The sequence below is a fragment of the Mirounga leonina genome, unplaced genomic scaffold, assembly GCF_011800145.1.
Source record: "Mirounga leonina isolate KUSES-001 unplaced genomic scaffold, KU_Mleo_1.0 Mir_118, whole genome shotgun sequence".
NCBI lineage: Eukaryota > Metazoa > Chordata > Mammalia > Carnivora > Phocidae > Mirounga > Mirounga leonina.
Window position 1 is genome coordinate 4,942,828 of NW_023270277.1, and position 9,287 is coordinate 4,952,114.

At 42.2% G+C, this 9,287-nt stretch overlaps 1 non-coding gene across 1 annotated transcript; it reads left to right on the plus strand.

The window, feature by feature from the left end:
• The first annotated feature begins 618 nt into the window (after nt 1-618).
• LOC118007369 lies at nt 619-725 on the plus strand. Its single transcript, XR_004678397.1, has one exon. It is a non-coding gene; the product is annotated as a U6 spliceosomal RNA (small nuclear RNA).
• The last annotated feature ends 8,562 nt before the right edge of the window (nt 726-9,287 follow it).

The following is a 9,287-nucleotide window of genomic DNA, read 5'->3' on the forward strand; positions in this document are numbered from 1 at the left end:
AGAATGAGAGAGAGCACATGAGAGGGGGGAGGGTCAGAGGGAGAAGCAGACTCCCCGCTGAGCAGGGAGCCCAATGCGGGACTCGATCCAGGGACTCCGGGATCATGACCTGAGCCGGAGGCAGTCGCTTAACCAACTGAGCCACCCAGGCGCCCGAGAGCTCTGCTCTTTATCAAACTTCATCTCCAGCCTGGTTTACTGACTCACAATATCTGTCAGGCTCCTGAAGGTATTGCCTTTGCCTCAAAAAGCTTCAAGAAACACCATCCCTGTCAGCGGAACAGTCTGTGATATGGAAACAGTTGTCTTTAAGGGATGGTAACAAGGCCTCATTCAGTCAGAATCTGTGGCCCATGTCTCTCGAGCTCTGCATTCTGACATAGATTTCAAAGATCCAGCAGGTAATTATGGGGATCTAAAGATGGTTAAACATCAAAAATCAATTAATTATTAGAAAACCACATAATCATTTCCATAGATTCAGAAAAAATAACTCGATAAAATTCAGCTCTCTTTCATGGAAAAAAAAATCCTCAGGAGTTGAACTGACAGTCTTAGCCATTGCAATATGAAAAGAAAAAAAGAAGAGAAAGGAAAGTTATTAGGATTTAAGTAATAGTGCTCACTTTGACAGCACATAGACTAAAGCTGGAACAAGACAGAGAAGATGAGTATGGCCCCTGAACAAGGATGACACGCAAATTCACAAAGTGTTACGTATTTTTTTAAAAAGATTTAAGTAAGAGATAAAATTGCTCTCAAATGCAAATATAATATGTTTTTCATAGAAAATCCAATGTAATCTATAAACTATTAGTACTAATGAGCAACCGCATATACTCAATTCATTTATTTGACAAATATATATTCAGCGTGAGCGTGGCTATTCTTGGCATAGCAGATACAGCAGTGAGTAATAGAGAAAGTCCTGCCCTTGAGGAGCTCATCTTTTAATTTAAAAATATTTACAATATGTCTCACCTTCTAGAGAACAATAAAGCACAAGAGATTGATTGATGTATTCTTTTAAAAGCATGTGGTGGTGAAGGAAGTCCTCAGTATTAAGATGACATCTGAGTAGAGCCCTGAAGGAAGTAAGAGATCTAGTGGCTAGCTGGGGGAGATCACTGCAGCCTGGGGGGACAATGAGCACAAATGTTCTAAGTGAGAGCATGCTGGGCGTGCTGGTAAGTGCAAGGAAGTCAGTGACGCTGCATGAGCTATTGGGAGTACGAGGCCACGTAAGGCCAGGGAAGTAACATAGGGCCAGATGACAGAAGGCCCGTAGCTCCTGGAAAGATTGGGCTTTTACCCTGAGTGACATGGGGCTCCTGGAGGGTTTGAGGTAGAGTGTTGTCTTACGGGATCACCCTGTCTTCTCTGCTGAAATAGAGGGCAGTGAGTGCAGAAGCAAGGACATCAGTTAGGGGGTGACTTCAATGATTTGGGAGAGAAATGTCTGTGGCTTGGACTAGGAGTAATGCTGGAGGTGTGAGATATGGATAACTCCTGACTATTCTAAAGGAAGAGCTAACTGGCTTTGTAAGAGACTCAGTGTGGTACCTGAGTTTTTAACGTATAACCTGAAAGAATGGAATTTCTATTAACTAAGCTCCTGAAGACTGCAGCAAGGAGTAGGTTTGGAGGAGGTGGGGAATCAGGAACTTGATTTTGCACATATTCATTTTGAGATATTTAAGTGGTCAGTTTGCGCCAGGCGTATGCTGTGGTAACAAACACAAATCTTAATGGTATAAATCACAAGTTTGTTTCTCACTGAGGCTATGTCCATCGTGCATTGGACAATTCTCCAGGACAACTGCTTTTTATGCAATGACTTAGTGACATGGCTCTGCCTTTTCTACTCACAGTCTTCACACTCAATCCTGAAGGGAATGGCGGGATCGGAAAAGTGGGCAGGGTCCTTATACCACCTCAGCTTGTGGATGTGCAGTGGATGCAGGGGTCTGCTGCCCAGAATTCCCTGTGAGGTCTGACGCATTCATTATCCCTACTGCTGGAGAGTTGGGTACCAATGGATCACCCTACATGCCTCCCCGTGGATTATCTCCTATAAAGAGAGCCATCCAGCCCAGGGAAATGTCCTCTCCCTAAAGTGGCCCACTTCCAGTGACAGCTGACATGGGGAAACACAGGCAGCTCTTGACTCAGTTTGGAACAACTCCGATCGTCCGTCCCAGCTCCGGAAGCCCTCATAGGATCACCTAAGGTTCTGTTTTAATTGCACTGCAGTGAACTTTTCTCAGTTCTCCTCCCCTCTTTCCCCTTACCGGTGACCTGAAGGTCTGGTCCCAATAACCTCCTGCACCAAATCTCTGTGACGCAGCTTCCCAGGAAAACCTAGTACATGTAACATATTTCTTATTTTCTCAATGAGTAGTCACATTTTCCCACCTCAATGAAAGTGTTACGAGGTAGCTACACTTGTGGTGAGCATAGCATAATGTACAAACCTGTCAAAATACTATAGTGTATACCTGAAACTGATGTAACATTGTGTGTCAACTATACTCAAAGATTCTTTTAAAAAAAAGCCTTATGAGAAATACAGCGTGTGTGCCTGGAAGAGAGATATCATTGGTGAGCACTCACAATATCCATCATATATTCCTTTATTTTTAAAAGATTTTATTTATTTCATTTGACAGAGAGAGACACAGCGAGAGAGGGAACACAAGCAGGGGGAGTGGGAGAGGGAGAAGCAGGCTTCCCGTGGAGCAGGGAGCCCATGCGGGGCTCGATCCCAGGACCGTGGGATCATGACCTGAGCCAAAGGGAGACGCTTAATGACTGAGCCACCCAGGCGCCCCTATCATAAATTTCTTGTAGACATCTAAGAAGATGTAGTAAGTGAACAAGTGGATATACAGAAGGTAGGCTTTGGGGCTTATGACCAGATTGGAGATAGTAATCTTGGGTGATATTTAAAGACTAATATCAGATAAGATCCCCTAATAATTAGGGCAGATAGAGAAGAGCAGAGGTGTGAGGACTGAGCTCTGGGCACATGAACATTTAGAAATCTAGGAGATGAGGAAGAACCAGGAGAGGAGATGGAGAAGTTGGAGAGACACCCATGCTCTGCCTTAGTTACTCCTTAAAAATCCTCACACTGTACACGAAGGAAGTATGTTCACAAATGGACACTGAACCATTTCTTTTTTTTCTATGGAATAATCGAAACAACCCAAATATCCATCAACACAAGAAAGGACAAATAATTTTAGCAAAATCATAAAATAGTATAGAATATAGCAGTTAGAATGGATGGAATCGAGTTGCATGCATTGATATGAATAAATCTCAAAAACATAATGTCGAGCAAAAACAGCAGATTTCATTATCATACATATAATATGATACCATTTATATGAAGTTTATTTTTTTTAAAGATTTATTTATTTGACAGACAGAGAGAGAGCACAAGCAGGGGAAGTGGGAGAGGGAGCAGGGAGCCCAATGCAGGGCACGATCCCAGGACCCTGGGATCATGACCTGAGCTGAAGGCAGACGCTTCACTGACTGAGCCACCCAGGCGCCCCTGAAGTTTTAAACCATTGCAAAAAATACCACATATTGCTAATGGATACCCACCTGTCTAGTAACAGTATGTCGTGCATGTGGGCAGCTGTGCCTTCTGCAGTGGGGGACAGAATGGGAGGAAGTTTGCACACTGACATGTATGTCATCCTCTGCGCTTACTGTGAGTGACTTGGCATTGGTGGCTGCTTCATCTCCCCAGGTATTTCTGATGTGAAGCCATGGCTGGGAAGCCCTGCGTTTATGCTTCCTTACCCTGGCCTGCTCTCAGAGGTTCATCTTTGATCTCGCTGGCCGGGAAGCTGTGACGGGGGTCATGCTTCTCATTTTGCCAATAGGAAAGGGACAGGTCTGGAAAAAATGGAGTAGCGTTTGCTTTTCAAAACCTTTCTGAGGTCCCCAGGAGATTCTGTCCTATACTTTTCGTCCACATACAGGTCTTCCGTTATGACAGTTTGTTCTTTAGTGCATTTTGTTAAGAAGAGAAAGTGATAAAGCACTATTTTTAGCAGCTACAAATGGAAGGTATTTGAAAATTATGGCGGTTCAGAATTTTAAGGTTTGTATTTAGTTCTATTTCAGAAATATACACAAGCCTAACTCCAGTTACTATAATGTCTGTTTTATTTAAAGTGGGGTCATCAAACTTTTTCTGTAAAGGTAGAGTAAATATTTTATCGATGCTTGTGTTGCAACCACTCAACTCTCCCTTTGTAGCACGAATAACTTCCACAGATGAGACATAAAGTGGAGGGCGTGGTTATGTTCCAATAAAAGTTTATTTAGAAAAACAAGGGTGGGCTGAGTTGGCTCACCACCAGCCTCTAAAGTATCAGATTGAAAGAGATAATGTCTGGGGATGGTCCAACTCTTACGAAAGCCAAAATATAATTAAAAAGCATTTCTTAGATCATGGAGGGTTCTGAAATTAAGAAAAAATCCTCCAGTGTTGTTTTAATATTGTACTCACATATCCAAAGTTTTGTAAGACCCCAATAAGAAGAAACACAGTGTTTTTTCCAGTACCTTTTAAGTACCTTTGCATCTTTTGAGCACATCCTACCTTTAGTACAATTTATAAATGTTTCTCTTTTTCATCTTCATGAAAGTTTAAAAAAAAATAGCAGAAGTAGGCTGCTAAACACCAGAGCAGTCAAATAATTACTTGGAAAATGGAAAGGCACTGAACACCAGTCATTTCATGATTTCAATTTTATGATTGCTTCATTACAGAACATACATGCATAAAACTTTCAATAGACCTACATCATCTGAACCATAGCTTTCGGTTTCAGCCCCAACCACTGCCACTTACAAAAGTCTGGCCTTGCTTGAATTAGGTCTTCGAACAAAGCTAGGAAAGTAGTTGCTAGAACAAAGAGAACTCGTGGTGTGTTCTGAGCGTTGCTCTGAGACGTTGGAAGGAAGGGAAATGCCTTCCACTTGCCATTCCTTCAGCTTCTAGACACCTATCTTAAATTCTGAGAGCAGCTCAGGGCTACACAGGGCTCTTGAGGAGTAGGATAAGGTAGTCTTGGATTCCTGTTATTACTTTCCCCTGCAATCCAGCAATCACTAAAATGACTACTCACATTTATACCAGTAAAGGGCCACCATCAAAAGGCAAAGGAGCAGAGTCAGAACTACCCAGAAGGAATTATCAGGAAGCATCCCACGTGAAATGCAACGTGCAAGGCATGAAGAGGATTGCTCCAAAATATACTACCTACACTTGAGCATCTGGGGGGAGCCAGCCACGGACTCACTCAACCTTCATAGGCTAGAAACAGATCAAAAATTGAAGCTGCTAAGTCATCTGGTGGGATCTGTGAACAGACCAGACCAGACTTCTGGATACTCTCCTGAGCAAGCGAGCAAACCTTTGCACTCTCGGCTGCATGTCTTGCCCTTGGCTCCTTATCACTTCCGTTGACATCAGGGAGATTTTCATATGTGTTTTCTCTTCTGGTTGTTTTTAACAAACAGAAGTTGAGGGATATTTATTTTCAGAGAAAAGTTGTTTTTATAATTTAATCCTTTCTTTCAGGCGCCTGGGTGGCTCAGTTGGTTAAGCGACTGCCTTTGGCTCAGGTCATGATCCTAGAGTCCCAGGATCGAGTCCCGCATCAGGCTCCCTGCTCGACAGGGAGTCTGCTTCTCCCTCTGACCCTCCCCCCTCTTGTTTCTCTCTCTCATTCTCTCTCAAATACATATATAATTTAATCCTTTCTTTCATCCTCTCAGTTAAGTGGTGGAAGTGCAAAATTAAATGAAGTGAAGCTATGGTTTGATCCACAGAGTAATGGGTAAGCCAGAGGATCTAGAGTTGTGCCAACTGGGGTTTTAATCTAGTTTTGTCACTTACTGAATATATGACTTTTGAAAATTAACTTAGTTCTTTAAGCCTTGGCTTCCTCTTCTAAATATGGGAGTATTAGCACATAGCTCAAGATTGTTGTATAGCAGTCAAGCAATATGGGTATGTGCTTCGGCCCCCGCACACAGTAGTTGCTCAATGAATGAAGAGATAAGGATGACGATGATGATGGTGGTGACCATGGCAGGGACCTAGCTTTCGAAGAGGTGAAGTCATTCCGTGTAGCATAAACGTGCAATGATAAGGAGAGACTGGTAAAGACACAATCATTTCTGAGTCTCTTTTGCATCAAATGGTTTCAGAACGTGGTTTAGGGTGACTTTCTCTAATGACAGACACAAGCATATTCAAAGTAAAGAATGTCGAAAAGCCCACCCTAAAGCTACATATAGGTAATTGTGCTTCGCATAGCCTCGTTGTTTTCTCACTTCCTCCCCATTCCAAAGTCACGGATTGTCAAGAATCAAATGTTAAATCAATTTATTGAACTCTCCGGCAGCAGGAGGAAGAAGTTTGATAATTTGGGTGTTGCTTTAGTCCCAGGAGGCCAACCAGATGGCCACGAATCCTTGGTTAGAGCATTTATATCACTTTTAACATCCCTGAGTGGTTCAGTCAACAACTCCAGAGAAATGAACCATACTCTGAAATAGCCACTTCCTGTGAACTGCACATTGTCCCATTTCTACGTCAGTGTTGCTGAGCACTAAGGTAACTATGTTGGTTTTAGAGGAAATCCTCTCTACTTCATGACAGCAGAAAGGGTTTCATAATTAGTGGTATTTTCCAACAACAACCTTTATTCACTTATTCTTTTATTACACATTATTTGTGAGGTTCTGCTATGTGCCAGATGCCCTGATAGGCATGAGGGAGGAGCTGGGAAATAGGCAGAGGTACCCATTTCATACACTAGTACTAGGACTTGAGGAGCAGGGATAATGTAAGGAACATACATGGCTCATTGTTTCAATAGTTGGCTTTTAATACGTGGTAGGTCTAGCCCTAGAGCAAGGAATCTTTGACTCTCTAAGCTCTATCATCTACCCACCTTGACACAAAACAATAGGTGAGGGAAAGAGGAGGAAAGATCTGAAAGTAAAGGGAATAATGTTCAGGTAGGATCAGGATTAAGAAAACACGCTGTTGGAATCTAGATATTAGAAAGAGAACCAGCATGGGGATACACATGTTACAGCATTCCTCTTGTGTCTTCTCCCTGGAATGAAAGTTCTTCTGGACGAGGGATTAATTGCACAATCACTGTTGAGGAGAGGGGCTGAAAGCAGACTGGAGAGTGGGTAGCATGACATTTCCTCTCACCAGACTTTCAGCTCAGCTCCATGGGCACACCTAAGTGCAAGGGATCCTAGTAAATGTAGTCTGAGTGTGTGTGTGTGTATAAATGGAATCATACTGTATACATATTTCCCTGCCAATTCTTCTTACCACATTAGCCCATACAGATCATTATTTGTACTAGCTGCACAGTGTTCCAATGGAAGAATGCTCTGTTTTATTGAACTAGTCTGTATGGTCTTATCCAACTTTCAAAACAGTGAAATCTAGCTTATTCATCCTATATAATGACATGTTTTCAATATTTGAGTTTTGTGGGTAATTGAGCCTTTTATCACACGAAGCACCATTTTTTTGGTCAAGATTCTATGCAACTTTTGCATGAAGCTCTTTCTAAATGTATTACACAGTTAGAGGTCTTCTTAGAAATTGTCCACGGTGGGGCGCCTGGGTGGCTCAGTCATTAAGCGTTTGCCTTCGGCTCAGGTCATGATCCCACGGTCCTGGGATCGAGCCCTGCATCGGGCTCCCTGCTCGGCGGGAAGCCTGCTTCTCCCTCTCCCACTCCCCCTGCTTGTGTTCCCTCTCTCACTGTGCCTCTCTCTGTCAAATAAATAAGAAAATCTTAAAAAAAAAAAAAAAAAAAGAAGAAGAAATTGTCCATGGAACAGAACTGACCGATTTTACTTTGGACTGTGGCAGAGAGTGAGGAGCTTCCCAAGCACCATGTTTGTTTCCCATATTCCTGTCTCTTTGATGAGTTAGTTCTTACCTCTGGGCTGTGGATATTAGAATGAACACTAATTCTGGGCCAAAATACAAACCACCGGATGCAGACTCAAGCACTCTTCCCCAACATGGTGAGCAAGGAGGCATCAGGTTGAGGTGGCAGAAGCACTAGATAAAAGCAACAAGAATTGTTGAATTACTGGGGTGCAAGGGTGGCTCATTCGTTAAGCGTCTGCCTTCGGCTCAGGTCATGATTCCGGGGTCCTGGGATCGAGTCCCACATCGGGCTCCCTGCTCAGCGGGGAGTCTGCCTCTCCCTCTCCCTCTGCTCCTGCTTGTGTTCCTGCTCTCGTTCTGTCAAATAAATAAATAAAATCTTAAAAAAAAATTTTTTTTGAATTACTTTGTGGAGGAAAACTGCCCTGGGGAACTGCCAACTTCCAGCAAATATTCATGACTGAGAAGTGCAAACCTTTAGTTAACCTCTTAAGACAGAGGGGCTGTTACTATAGCATATTCTATTCTAACTAATCAAATGCCCATGCAATATTATTTAAAATGTTAATTATATTACTTTACATTATTAATTAATATGAGTTTACATTTCTACAGGGCCTTAGAGCTTGCATAAGGCTTTCCTAATCATTAGCTTATGTAACTTGTACAACAATATCATTGTGGGTACAGATACTTTTGAGATGCGTTCTACAATTTTAGTCAACATTTATGAATTAATAGCATTTTACTTTCTGAGTTAGCATATCTTCTCTTTGTGGGATATTCATGCTTGCACCTATATGTTTTGCCCCATTGCTGCTTTTCATGCCCTCTTATGTGATTTTAGTAGGCAAGATCTAAATTTAGTTTTATTTGTCAGAGTAAATTGTCTCAGAATGAGAACCCCAGAATCTCCCTTCTGAGCAAGCTATTTAATATTTAACTCTTAACACACAGAATGTGCAGTCTTTATTTTCCATCAGAAATATCCCTTCCAGGGTAATTGAGATTACTTCCCATCCTCTTGGTTTTAAGAGTGGTTCTGTGGCAATCCTTGGCTTCTCTAGGTTTTCCTTGACTTAATCTTTCTTTTCCTTGCTTTCTACCTACACAGCACTTAGCTCTGACTTGATGACCATAGGGAAATTATAAATTGCAATGGGCAGGTAACTGAGTTGATATTGAGGACCCTGTGTCCTAGTCCTGCCTGCTGATAGCCCCTGTCCAATTCAGCAGGTCGGTCATGGTCATGGTTCCACTCATTTCTTTGGTAAAATTGTAGAACTAAGTTGATTACCAACTAAGATGTCTCTGTATACCAAAT